This window comes from Schistocerca cancellata, chromosome 11, assembly GCF_023864275.1.
Source record: "Schistocerca cancellata isolate TAMUIC-IGC-003103 chromosome 11, iqSchCanc2.1, whole genome shotgun sequence".
In the NCBI taxonomy this organism is placed as follows: Eukaryota; Metazoa; Arthropoda; class Insecta; order Orthoptera; family Acrididae; genus Schistocerca; species Schistocerca cancellata.
In genome coordinates, this window is record NC_064636.1 from 81984392 (window position 1) to 81998981 (window position 14590).

A 14590-nucleotide genomic window follows, 5' to 3' on the forward strand; every position below is an offset into this window, starting at 1 on the left:
TAAATGTATAAAAAAGAAATTGTATCTTAAATATTCTTCACCAGTAGGACTTTTCAGCAGTTTGCTGCAATTAAATATTTGTACAAATTCTCTCCTCAGGTGCAATGGACAGGAAGCATGTTGAGCCTATCCCTCTACGATCTGCTGGCTTGACGTGTTACAACTAAAAAACATTTCACAGCCTTGTTTTGCAGGCTGTTTTAGATTCTAGGTATAGATAGGTTCACCCTTGGCATTGGTTGAAATGGCAGGGTAATTGATGGGGGGGGGGGGGGGGGGGGGATCTATGCCAACAGCCAGATCAGTCCCTGCAGTCTCTAGCAACTGAAGCCACTCAGTGCGGCTTCCGTTACCAGAGACTGCAGTATGTGTGTGCGCGCGCGTGTGTGCGTGCGTGCGCGTGCGCACGCAACATACTATATAGTGAGTGGCAACTTTCATTTCATAATATTGTTACATTCCATCCTAGATTTTCCATCGTTTGTCTGCTGCGCAATTATTCAATTGATGATGCAGATAGCACTTATCTGGCAAGTACTGATATCGAAGACACAGATCTGTAAACCGTAGGGAATGGGTCTTGGCGGTGTGGCAAATCTCTCGCAAGCTTACCGCAACAGGACGGAAACAGGACATCGTCACGTGCCACAGAAGTGAGTGATAATCCTGTGAATATTTCAGTCCTGTAGGGTATGTACCCTGGCAGTGGGAAGCTATAAAGAAGCACAATTTTTAATTTTCAATCTTTTATTTAAAAATTAACAATCAGTAACTTTCTGAATTGCACCCATGATGGCATTCATGATAAGGCACTTTGTCTCTGCCTCCAATTTTCTCTTTTTAGTTGTAATCAGCTCAGCTGCAACATACTGGCCCAACTTGCCATCCTCATTGCTCCCATTCATTGCTGTTGTTTGTCTCGCAGCATTGACAATGTGCTGCTTACCAGGACATCTTTGGCCTGCTTCTTGGAAGTGGCATAGTGCCCCACTTTGGATAATTATGGTGAGCACTGAGGGGTAGATGGAGAACTGTTCTCAACTGCACACCCCACTGTAAATGTCTCGTGAGTACTAGGAAAAAAAAAAAGGAATTTATTAAATATTGCTCTGTAAACATGTTAAAATAATAACATTACAATTAAAATTCATTGTGCCAAATACAATAGACTGTATAAAATTGTTGGTTTAAATAACATGGATGTTGGAACCACTGGCTTGCTGCAATAAATTTATATAATAATATGGAGAGGTCAGTGTTGAATCTCTTTCTTATTTTCTATAAAGAAAAACACTGAAGAAGTCTGTGATATTATAAATCAACATTATGGTGAGGCAGTGGGCAAAGTAACAAAGCAAAACTCTACTGACACAATCATTGGAAGTACTCCTCGTGAGAAAATTGTCTCTTTCTCTCAACAAATGAATCTGAACTAGTAAAAATACATCGATTAAAAAACAAAAATACTTACAGATGAGATGTTATATCTACTAGACTGCAACGGGTGGTAAAGCCTCTAACTTTTTTAAATATATTTAGCCACGGTTGGAACATCATTCCTGACATGTTTAAGAAAGAGATAGGTGATCCCCATTTCCAAAGTGCAGCAAGAAAGATCCAGGAAATTACCAAACAACAACTATTACACATGTCTCATCTAAAATAATAGAATGTGCAATTAATAAAAATATGTCTAGAAACATACCACAAACTTTCTTTTGTCAATCTAGTGCCATAGTTGAATACAGTAAAAATTCAGCTGTTGCTGTGCTGCTGGATCTACCTGTGCTAAATCTGTGCTAGGCATCAATCAGAATATGGCATTTTTTCTTTACTAAGAAAGTTTGTGGTATGTTTCTAGACTTTTCAAAAGCCTTTTGATTGTGTATGTATTAACATAAAAAGTCGCCAAGCTGCGTTGTTAAACAGAAATATCCAGAACTATAACAAAATTTAAAGAAACATACTGAAGGAAATTGGGTCAACTTAACTGACGAAGAGCCTGTAAAAGCAAAATGCCTTCTATGCAACTGTTTGCCAAACTACATAAAGATAATAGAAAACATGTCCACTTTCACATTAAAAAATAAACTAAAATGTCACTTATTTAAAATTTTATGTGCAGCGTACCTTGAAGCAAAAAATTAATGTAATGTTTCATATGTAACTTTTCAAATATGTAAAAAAAAAACATTCAGAAAGAATAAAGTGATTTAAAACTTTGTTAATTATGTACGTATTTTAGAGGTTATTTTCCAAGATGTACGCACATACTTAAGTATTTTTTTAACTTCTAATATCAAATATCACTGTGACAGGACTTGGAAAAATGGGAATTTTGAGAGAAAATCGAAGCAGAAGATATGATGTGTTGCCATAGCAATCAGGAATAACAAGACAAGAGAACTGTTTCATGTAATTGAATTAAGTCCCAAACTTAAATAAAAAATTTTGTGAATGCAACACAGTGAAAGATGTACGAAAGTAATAATGTTAAAAGAATGAAAAGAAGACCTCGATGTATTAAGACTAAGAAGACATGCAACGAGAATAATTCAACTATGAAGATTCGGTGTGAGGAGTGTCCAGCTCCCACACGCATCGCAGGGATGCAGATGCAGAGACAACATCCGACATCACCGGCACCAGTTGCTGCTAATCGGTGCCGATTCTACACCCGCACACCGATGCAGACACGAAAACCAGCAACCGATGCCACCAGCACCAGTTATCGTTCACCGGTGCCGATTCCACACCTGCTCATCGATGGAGTCTAAACTCTACACCGGGTGAGCAAAAAATAATAATTGTTCGAGTACAAAGTCGAAGAAACTGCATTAGTGTAGTTACAATGCTTAGAGTTAATTCGTTAAATGATCACCTGATCAAAAACTAAGACAAATATGGATAATACACAGAGAATTGGGGAAACTTCAGAACCAGCCATAGCAATGAAAGTGAGTGAGGAGGTGCCAGACCGGTCTGAATTAGTGAATTTGATTAAAACTAAGTGATAAAATAGATGACCAAAGTACAGATTCAGCAGCTTCAAGAAACAAAATGACTGCTCAAAATACTTCTTTAAGAAAGGAACTAAATAAAACTTTAAATGCTCAAAGTTAATTTCGACTCAGTGAATACTCAAATGAGAAAATAGATGACCAGGGTGCTTCTTTGAGAAATGAAGTAAGTGCAACTTCAAGTGAAAAACTCCGTGCACAGAGTGCTAATGTAAGTAGAGAAATAGACACAGTGATGAAATCACTAAATTCTAAATCGGATGCTCGAAGTGAGATTTTGAATAAAAACCTAGACTTAATAACTCAATGGATTCTGAACTAAAGGATCAGTATGAAACTTTAAATATTCAGATGACAAACATAGGTTTGTTGAAGGTTTGTTGATCATCATCAGAGCAGACACACAAAGCAAAGAATCTAGTAATCGATGTGAAGACATGGCTGCTTTGGAAACTGAATTTGATGCCAAATGTAATAATGTAGAATCGAAACCCATTGGAAACTTAGAATCTTTATAAGACGTGTACAATAATGAATACAATAATGTAACACAAGGTTTAAGTACTTCGAAAGAGACACATCAGTCTAAGAAATTAATGTCGATTATTCAATAGCAAATTTCAGGTGGCAGTACATGAGTAAATAATGTAGGATGAAATTTCAAAGAGAATATATCCAGCTTTGTTATTAGAAGTGTACGTAGCTTGGAGGAACCATTTTAAGAAATGATAGATCGAGGAGTTGTCAAGAGAGTAACCTCCTGAACATTTCGACTATTGCTTCTTCCGAAATTAATAATACCAGCAAGGTTATAGGTGACTTGTGGAAAGGATTCAAATTTATCCAGGATAGGGTAGAAAATGGAATAACTTTACCTGATGTTGTGTTACCTAGTTAAGTGGTGATTGTTTTGCCGTGGGGGGCGGGACTTCCACACAAAATTAAGCGAGAATTACTGGTTTGCACTTGCTCAAGTGAAGTTAATACCAGATCCATGAGATCCGGGCGGAGTCACATTTATCCCGCAGGGACGTTAACGTTCCGTGTTAACGGGCGGAGTGACAACTGTCGGATCCCGAGTTGTTTTCGGTGTTTCTTCCAAAATAGTTTTCCTGCACTGAATTCCCTTCAAATCTTACACGATTCTGTAGTTTATTACTGAATTCTGAAACTATCCTATAATTTTAGTATTTAGCAAATTGGATATAAACATAACTTAAAGACTGGTGTAAGAGAACCACGGAAAAAACAGTGATCTCTAGACATGAAATGAAAAGAGTAGAACATTATATTTATGGATAATGTAATATAATGTGACGGACAGAACAAATATTTTATCGTAGTGTATAATTCTTTATTTTGAATAGAATATTTTATACCTTTCATGAGATATGATATATACGGGAGGGTTTGTATCGATTTTGAAAGGGGCTGGGTAGTGTAGGTAAAAGCACGATTTAAACTAACAGATAAATCACGAATGACACAAAACACACATCACACCTTTCAAACAACCCTTGCAAACAAGTGTGTCTGAATCTTTGACACTGCTATTTCCACAGGGTTGCTAAGATTTTCTTCGGGGGGCCTTAAAGGTCACAGTGGGAATGTCTGTTCCGTAGGAACCTTCTCCAGCTTGTCACTCGAGAACCGGCGAGGTAGGGGTCCTGGGGAAGGGGGTTGGAAAGGTTTCCCGTCTCTGTGGCTGTCTTCTTTCTCTTCTTCGATCTTAGCAACCACATCTATTTTTTTTTTCCCCTTTCTTACTTCTCGTTTGAGGACCTATCTATTTGTCCCTCTTTCCATATGCATCTACTTCCATTGCAGAAGTCCTTCCTGGTTTCCAATAACCTACAAATTACTTCAAATAAGTAGGCCGAGAATCAGGCTACACACACACACACACACACACACACACACACACACACACACACACACACAGGTGAGAACCATCAAGTGTTGGAGAGGGAAGGTTTGTGTACAGCAGGAAATATGCACACATTGTTGTTTATTGTGTCGGTAGTACATTGCATGTATATATAGGAAAATATACAGGGTGGTCCATCTCAAGTTTCAGATGAGATTATCTCGAAAACAGTACATCAGGTAAAAAATAGTGGGAAAGACAGGTTCGTAACGTCTAAGGGGGACATCATCAAATGATACTACACGTGACCTCCAGCTCCCGTCCCTTTGGGTGGGGTGGAGGACAACTTTTAAATCTTAAATGGAAACACCCATTTTTTATTGTAGATTCGGATTCTCCATAAAAAAGTAATCGAGTTTTGTCTGAAACATTTTTAAACCATTGACCATTGCTAAAATCGAGAAAAAAGTAAAATTGTGGAAGAACTCTTATTTATTTAGAATTGTGTGAGAAAGACGCATCAAATCGATAAAAAATGTGCACCAGTTCTTTCGTTATGCCAAATTAAGCTATTGTTGTACAAGATGTACTGTATCCTACTTTTAGCGTTACCCAGGAACAATGATATGGACATAGTAGAATGATGTTCCCATGGGGTGCTTCATTAGTGAGTCCCCTTGCCTCTCACAATTTGGGGTGCTTAAATAATGAAATTATCCACAAAGAAATTGTTCAAAATCATCCCCATTTGCTCCAATGCATGAAGTCAATTGTCTGCATAAGATGTCCACAGTTTTGAGCAGCACATCCCGCGATATGGCTACACATGCTATTCAAATGCGTTGCTCCGTATGGTTTCGTGTTGTGGGCTCTTTTTCATTAACGATATTTTTTAAATAACCTCACAAGGGAAAAAAATTAGGAGATGTTAGGTCTGGTGAATGTGGAGGCCACTGAATCGGTCCGCCGCATCCTATCCACCGACCAGGGTACTGTACATTTAAAACGTTCCGCAAATTTTTAGCATAATGGTGAGCTGCTCCGTCCTGTTGGAACCACATTTGTTGCCTAGTTTCTAAATCAACATCTTCCATTAGCTCCAACAAATCATCACAGAGAAGTTGTAAACAAGATTCCCCAGTAACATTTTGGTCAAAAAACAGTCCTATCAAGTTACTGTTTAAAATTCCACACCAGACCATGAACGACCATTTGTGTTTATTGTCAATGGGTCGGCGTGGATTGACAGGGGACCAATAATGACAATCGTGATGATTTAATTCGCCATTGCTTTTGAATGTGGCTTCATCAGAGAACATAACTTACCTAAAAAAAGTCATTGCCACCTATTATTTCCAAGGCCCATTGGCAGAAATGCAAGCATATTTGCGTATCTTTTTGCATTAAGGCCTCTGTGAGTGTAATATGATACTCATGATATTTATGTGCCTTCAAAATCCTCAAAGCAGTTGATTTCGATATTCCAGTTTGTGTCTGATTGCACAACTACACGTTTCAGGATCCAGTTGAACACCGGTGAGAATAGTAGGGTACGAGCGTAATTTTCATTGTAATCGCGATGACGAGGTGGACGGTGCACGTATCCATTTCGAGCACGTCGAGTGCAATGTCCAATAATATTGTCCCTTGGATGTCATCTGTTTGGGAAACTATCCGCATACAATTACGCAGCTGCAGCGTACTTGTTGTGGCATCCACCTAAAATTAACATCATATCAACAATCTCTGTAGGAGGATAAGTGAGCCATGTTTCGCTAAAGAATAATTTACTTTCGTCAGTTGATGTTTAAGGTTCACAATCTGAAAGTGAAGTAACGTCTGATCACATTACACCGACCTTTATATTGAGCCATAGTTGCCAGTTTGGCCACGGTAGCGCCACAGTCAGGAGAGTAATTAAATTGTAAAGAGTTCTGTAACGAGATTTTAATACCATTCCGCCTCCTTCCATCAAATACTGTGTGTGTGTGTGTGTGTGTGTGTGTGTGTGTGTGTGTGTGTGTGTGGGGGGGGGGGGGGGGGGGGGAAGCTTAATTTGGCATAATGAAAGAATGAGTGCACATTTTGTATCGATTTCATGCGTCGTCCTCGGATCATTCTAAATAAATCTGAGTTCTTCCCAATTTTAATTTTTCTTGATTTCAGCACCATCTGTCAACGGTTTAAAAATGTTTCAGACAAAACTTTATTACTTTTTTATGGAGAATCCGAATCTGCAATAAAAAACGGGTGTTTCCATTTATTTATGTCCTCATCTGATCTTGCAAACATGTCTTATCTACTGTTTTTACTCAATTTTACTTGATAATTTTGGAGATAATCTCATCCGAAACTTCCGATGGACCACCCTGTATATATACATATAACTAGAAGAATTCTATGTCAAGTAGTTAGGGAGACGGGAGTAAGGAAAGAGAATAAACCTGAGAGGAATCGATTGTGATAATTGTTAAGGAATGTCGAGTCGGAGTATAGGTAAACATAGTATCTGTTAAGAGTAAAGAAGTCTAAAAGTAGAGGAGGACTCCAGGGACTAAATGAAGTATCAAGAAGTGATAGTGAAGTGTAAAATAGATTTTTATTTTTAAGTACTTCACGTGTTGGACTCTCTAGAGGCAAGACGGGTTCATAAATTATGTGGTTGTTAAATCAACTTTACTGCAGATGTATTTTATCGAGTCTAATGCGAGACGAATCGGTTGACTTGTATACATTCAAATATTGATGTGGGAAATGGAGAATATGTTATTTGTGGAAGCTGGAATGTACCAAGACTGAACTAAAAGTATCCTTCGAGTACTATATTATTTCCAAAGTAGAGAGAGAGTGTCTTACAAATTCGTGTTAACCAGGAGCATTCTACGAAGAAGAATGTTTTGGAGATCAACGGAGCCGGCAATCCAGAGAAGAAGATAGGCTGAACATATCAAGGAAGTCAAATTATGACAGATAGGTGTGAATTTTTGCAATCCAACTTCACATTGCTTTTGATCGTTTAAGGCATTAGAGTATGTTACAAACAAATAAATTGCTCAGCAGTTCCTATTAAAGATCATTGACTTTACCTCTTCTGAAACTGATACAGGAGCATCTCTGCAAACCAGTACACACAGAGATGTATCAGATTTTTCAGAAAGTCTAGTGGATACTTCTGCACAATAGACCACAAAAAATGCTCACAATCTACCGTTCTGCCTTACATGTATTTGAGGTAGTTTAAGTTAATTTCATTTATTACTACCAGTGTGCTTGCATCAAAGTTTCCACTACTGTGCATCTCATCTCACATGTGAATGTTTTCACACACAGAAATGACACGAAGAGCACACACAAAGTGGAAGCATAATATTTGAAAGCACTAGCTTATCATCACACAAATCAACAATTTCTGCACTAAGTGGACATGTATGAACCCTGTGAAGCATATTTTTAGTATCAGAAATTAACTGTTGATATCAATGTAGATTCCTGCAACAGTATACGCTTATCTTATAGAATGCAGGAAACGTGTAATGACAGAGTGACAAAAATTAATACGACAGAGAGTGGGATATTTGTCAGCAGTTTTCTATGCGCTATGTGGTCTTTCAAATATGCCAATAGGTCAAACCACCACACGCTTGGTTTATGGTTGGTCCCGCCTGAGCTACTGCGCATTTTTTCCCCACATCTTTTTGAGTTCAGCTGAATAATGCAAACGTAAGGAGGCTAAGCATGCTTCACATTCCTCGTTCGTCACACCAGACACAACTTTTCTCACTTTTTCTCCTATTCTGGCCAAGCTTTCCTTCCTGGCGTGCCGAAATAATACAGCTACAGAACCAAAGGCATGTGCTACTTTCACCAATTTATGTGATACATATATACACACACACACACACACACACACACACACACACACACACACACACACACACACACACACACACACACACACGTCTATCAAAAGTAAAATTATAAGCACATTAACTTGTATAAACTCAGAATGAAACATTTGTAGATCTGTAGATCGCCTTATCGTGGTACAAAATATCTGTTAGGTCATAGCGACACCTTTGGTTGCTGAATTCTTCAATTATCACTTGAAAGCTCTTTTTATTCCATTCCATAGCTACAATAAGAAGCTATCATTAGATATAGAGCTTTCTTTCAACAGGGATACAAAAATATGCAATTTCATTTGTTTCATTAATGTATTTATAAGCTACTGCTTACTGAAAAAATACCCACGATACTATGCAGAATTGTCGAATCAATCTGTGTGTTTTGACTGCTAAGGAAAAAATAATTAGTAGAAAGTCCGCTCGCAAGGCTGCGTTCTGTGCACAGGAGTCACCGCCTCTACTGCACACACACGGACACACGACAGAATAGAACAGACGCCACCTGCATTAACAGAACCTCTCCTACTTCAACCTGGCAGATTAACAGTCTGCTACAATCATAGCTTTGCCCGTTTTGCTGCTAGATAGCATTTCAGCCACACCTCACTTTTACACCTTCGGTATGTCGTGTAATACAGATTTAAGGACCTGGATTTTGCTGATAATATTGTTCTGTTGACAGAAACAACCCAGTTTACAACTAATAGTTACCGAGCTGGGTAGAGAGACCATTTCTTTAGGACTTAAAAGAAACAGTGATGAAACAAAAACAATATGCGTAACAAGTGAAAATGTACCTACGCAACTTCTAGTGCAACAGAAGGTACTGCAAGGTGTTGACCAATTTCCATATCTCAGCAGTTTTATCTGTAAGTAATGGGAAAGCCATATGCACATAAACAGATGGCAGTATAATTGCATATGCAAGGTATACAACGGCAGTACAACAGGGAGCTGTCATGTGCACTCAGGTGGTTCATGTAAAAAGGGTTCCAACACGACTACGCTCACACGGCGGGAATTAACGGACTGTGGATGTGGAATGCTAGTTGGAGATGGACACGTGGAACATTCCATTTCGGAAATTATCAGAGAATTCAATATTCCGAGATCCACAGTGTCAAGAATACCAAATTTCATGCTTTACCTCTCACTACGGACAATGCAGTGGCTGACGGCCTCCATTTAACGACCCAGAGCAGTGGTGCTGCGTGGAGTTGCCAGTGCTAAGAGACAAGCAGCACTGTGTGAAATAACCGCAGAAATCAGTTGGACTTACGACAAACACACCTGTTAGGAGAGTGCAGTGAAATCTGGTATTAATTGCTACAGCAACAGACAAATGATGCGAGTGCCTTTGCTAACAGCACGACATCATCTGCAGCACCTCTCCTGAGCTTGTGACTAACGGTCGGATCCTAGGTGACTGGAAAATTGTGTACTGGTGAGATGAACCCCAATTTCAGATGGTAGGAGCTGACGGTAGGGTTCAACTGTGGTGCAGATTCCACGAAGCCTCGGTAGTTGCTCTATAATGTTGTGGGCTGTGTTTACGTGGAATGGACTGTAGTCCTCTGGTCCAACTCAACCAGTCGTCAACTGTAAATAGTTTTACTTCAATACTTGGAGACCACCTGCAGCCATACATGGACTTTATTTTCCCAGAAAATGATGGAATGACAATTCGCCATGTCAGTTGGTCACAATTGTTTGCGATTGGTTTGAAGAACGTTCTGAACAATTTGAGTGAATCATTTGCCACCAAGATTACCCAACACGAGTCTCCTTGAACATTCACGCGACAGTTCTCCACAAAATCCTGCACTGGCAATACTTTCGTGAACACAGACAACTATAGAGGCAGCTTTGCTCATTACTACTGTGGGAGGCTTCTAGCGACTTGTCAAGTCCGTGCCACGTCAAATTGCTGCACTATGTTGGGCAAAATCAGGCTCGAGAAGATATTACGAGGAATTCCGTGACTTTTGCCGCTTCAGTGTGGTGGAGATGTAGATGCAGACATCACTAGCTGAATTGGGAAGGGCTTCTGCAGTCTTTCACCCAATCTGATCTATACAGGAATTAAGACTCTAGAAGTACTTATACTAAGCTGCAGGTCCATTCCCGTCTATCATTCTAGTGACGGCCAGGCACGGGTGCAGAATCTAGGAAATTGTCAACAAAATTGACACACGAATTAAGTGTTTCTCACTGATGACACTCAGCGTAAATTTTTGATATTAGCCATCGTGACCAAGTTTCAAATGATTGTCTGCACAGCCGAAACAATACCATTGCTGAAAGAAGAATGACACTTGTGGGCCACGTTCTATGCCTGAAGGACGGAAGAATCCCCTAGTCATCAGTGGTTTGGAAACTAATGGATGGATGCAGAAACAGGGGAAAACTGTATCACCTGCAAACTTCCCACACTGGGAAGAAGCTGAAAAGCTGGCAGTTTATCATGTTTGCTGCAGGAAACCTGCTGCCCAAAATGCTACCAATCACTGGTCAAGTAAACACATATTTTAAGTTGTTTTATACATGGCTATCTGATTTATTAAAGCACGGGTTGTGAATGTTTTTTACCTACCATCCACTTTTGCATCACTGCAACGTTTTTCTAGCTGCGGGAATTTCCCGCAACGTGCTGCATAAAATGTGTGCGAGACTGCGCTCCCCACTTGCACAATGCGAACATAGCAGACCATTTGCCTGGCGTCCGGCAAAACAGTGCCACTGTGGGACACGCTAGCATGCCTCAGGAAGGGTATGTCTCGCACACTGCAGCGATTTGCTTGAGGGCACTTGTAGTGGGAAAGTCAACTGAGCAGCTGGAAAATACCAGATGACAGCTGCAATATTTTTTTCCCATGTACGGGCAGTTAAGACTACGTAATTCTCCTGATCTAATTATTCACCAAAAATGTCAGCTGACTGATTCTCTGTCTCAAACAATGAGCAAATTATCAAATTCGTGTCCAAACGTCATATTTCGTGGAACGCAGCTGACACCGGGATGAGAAACTAGATGCAAAATGAGTTAATTTGGGGAGAAATCTGAAGAAAACTGAATGAAACATGTAAGAAGAAATGTCTGATTATGTCCAAAATAAATCATCAGTAAATTCATGTTTACTGAGCTTTAACCACCATTATAATGAGTTGGATGTTGTTACTGTGATTAGTACTGTGAATGACTTAAAATTAAGCCCACCGAAGAAATCGGTGAATCTGTTCCTCACCGTGAATCCCTTAGCTTTGACATAACTGTCAACACCTATCCAGGGCATCATATCATCCATGAGCACTGCATTAGTTTCAGATACATTTGAATGATAGGCAGTGGGAACTGGTGCTCTTCTCCATCGCCTCGCCACTGTTTTGTTACTAAAATGTTATTCGATCCTTCACAACGCAAGGAGATTTGAGTCATTGCTTTGCACTTTCTGAATACTCTTCCCAATAATACACCATCTCCTTCCTTTTAGACTGCACACTCCACTGCACATTTTACCTTTGCTGCCCCACTACTAATGTTGCGCTCCAGTCCACTGTGCCTGTAACACCAAAATGTTCATTGCAGCACGCTCGAACTCGCGTGGCATCAATGAACCACAAAATACTACTCTCATCTAAAGAAAACTGTAGCACCCACAAACTTCCAACAAACTGTTAAAATGTTTTCAAATCTTTCCGAAAAATTTTCTTGCTCTGATATCCCACAAAAAAATGTAAAGTGAAAAAGTTTGTCAAGTAATACATTTCAAATGCTGGTTTGCTAAAAATTCCAAGTCACACATTTTAATTTATTACTTCACTGTTACTGATTCTGTTGGCCAGAAAGTTTCCACCCGTTATCAACATATGCTACTGAAGCCAGTTATAAAACTGTGTTGTACAACACCTAGTTTGGGAGGTATGGCATGATCAATAGTAATTACTCAAAAACAGTCTTAATCGCATTTATTATTATTATTATTATTATACCGCCAACCGGTTTCAACCCGACGTAGGGGTCATCATCTGGGCGTTTACACTGTGAAATTATAGATATCCGTCAGAAAGACTCCATTATACAACAGCTAAAATTACATAAATTTAAAGTATGTTGCCCATTGGTCGACTCTTGGTGGTGTCAAGCCTGTCCACATAACGACAGGAAACTATGCGAGACTCACCCTTCGTATGGGCTTAAATAGCGTGCTGATATCATGTGAATAGACGGCAACGCCCCCAGTGGTGATCAACGGTATTTCATACAGTTTATTATATGTAATTACTTGTCACCTTGGTTTAACATAAATTTATGTTACAGTAAATAACAGAAGACGGAACCATTTCATTTAAAAAGAGTTACAATTATAGTGTTAATTATGAAATAACAACAAATGTTCCGTAGTCAACTCGTAAAAGTATATTACATTATGTGCCATAATACAAAGTAAAACAATTTGCGACACACAAAAGGTGGTGTCATCTTCTATTATAATATATCTATTCGTACATTTACCTAGAAAACATTTGAGTCAATTTACTAAAATGGCTAATATGGAAGGACTACAGAGCCCTGTACTCCTTGTGGAGAGGACGCAGTTGCCATGGATTATAAAGCGTATATCAGGCGCCCTCTAGTCTGTGTAGTGAGGATGCCGTCGTCATGGTAGCAGCTGGTGTGTTCGTACAGTGTTATTGATGTGGGATTAATCATACTAATCGCTGCTTCATCTCTACAACCATGCTGTCCAAAAATCGTGATAAATATTGATTAGCATGAAAAACAGCACAACATTTTCATTGTGTTAATGAAAGACGTAAGAAAGTAGTTCTCATATCATGATGATGTACAGCTGTTGAATTATAAAATTCACAACTTTCAATTTTTTATGTTTGTACATGCACTGCCCCACACCTGAAAAACATTTCATTTCACACAGTGTCCTGCGGCCCACTTCGGACAGCAAAAGACAAGCGCATTTCACAGGTGATAAATTGTTCCACATCTAGGAAAATGTAGCTTTATTATTAAAATTTTCGAACCATCCACCATTCCACAGTAATGATGATTTCTAAAGTGGGGAAGTAACTTCGTGTTATAAAATTTATAAAGCAGAGTTGCATCAAGTTGAAGAATAAATTAATAATTACTAACCTAACATTTTTTGTTCAAAGTTCTGTGAAACCCTAAAGTAAATATTTTAACCTCCAACTGTCTACTGCCTGCTATGAAGTTTCGGATGCCCACTAGTGGGTGCTAGGGACCAAGTTAACCATCAGTGCTAATTAATAATGTTCTGTCACCAGCAGTGTCAAGTGCCGTGTATGTAACAAACTCCTGTATGCAGAAAAAACATGCATGAAGGCATACCTAGTTTAAAGCTGTTCATTGGTTACCATTTACTGTCCACCCAATGGCTGCCTATAACTCAACAAAGAGAAAGGATGTCAACATATTAGTTTCACAAAACAAGTGACGGGCATGGATGTTACTTTGCAAGTTTCAACTGAGGATATGAGCACTATGCAAACAGGCTGTTCCACAAGTAGCCTGAAAACGGCTCAGCAGTGAGTATTTCATAAGCAATGTCTAAATTCTTTGATATTACCTGCATGACATAATGAAAACACTACTGTCACTCAAATAAAAATTAATGGTTTTCTTTTTTTTTACAATTTACAGATAAGAAAATTAACTATGCTACAAAGTGTCACACTAGTTGTGGGGGTTGTGGGAAAGACCACAAATTCTGGCAAGGAGGCAAGAAATTATACATCAAAATCACAAGCTTTCTATTAAC

General features: G+C 39.0%; 1 long non-coding RNA gene across 1 annotated transcript in view; it reads right to left on the reverse strand.

Moving 5' to 3' along the window:
• Positions 1 to 778: 778 nt before the first annotated feature.
• The window catches only part of LOC126108731 (uncharacterized), a 67673-nt gene continuing 53861 nt past the window's right edge, over positions 779 to 14590 (reverse strand). The window contains exon 6 of the long non-coding RNA XR_007523613.1: positions 779 to 1073. This is a non-coding gene — a long non-coding RNA (uncharacterized LOC126108731). The remainder of the gene's footprint in view (positions 1074 to 14590) is intronic.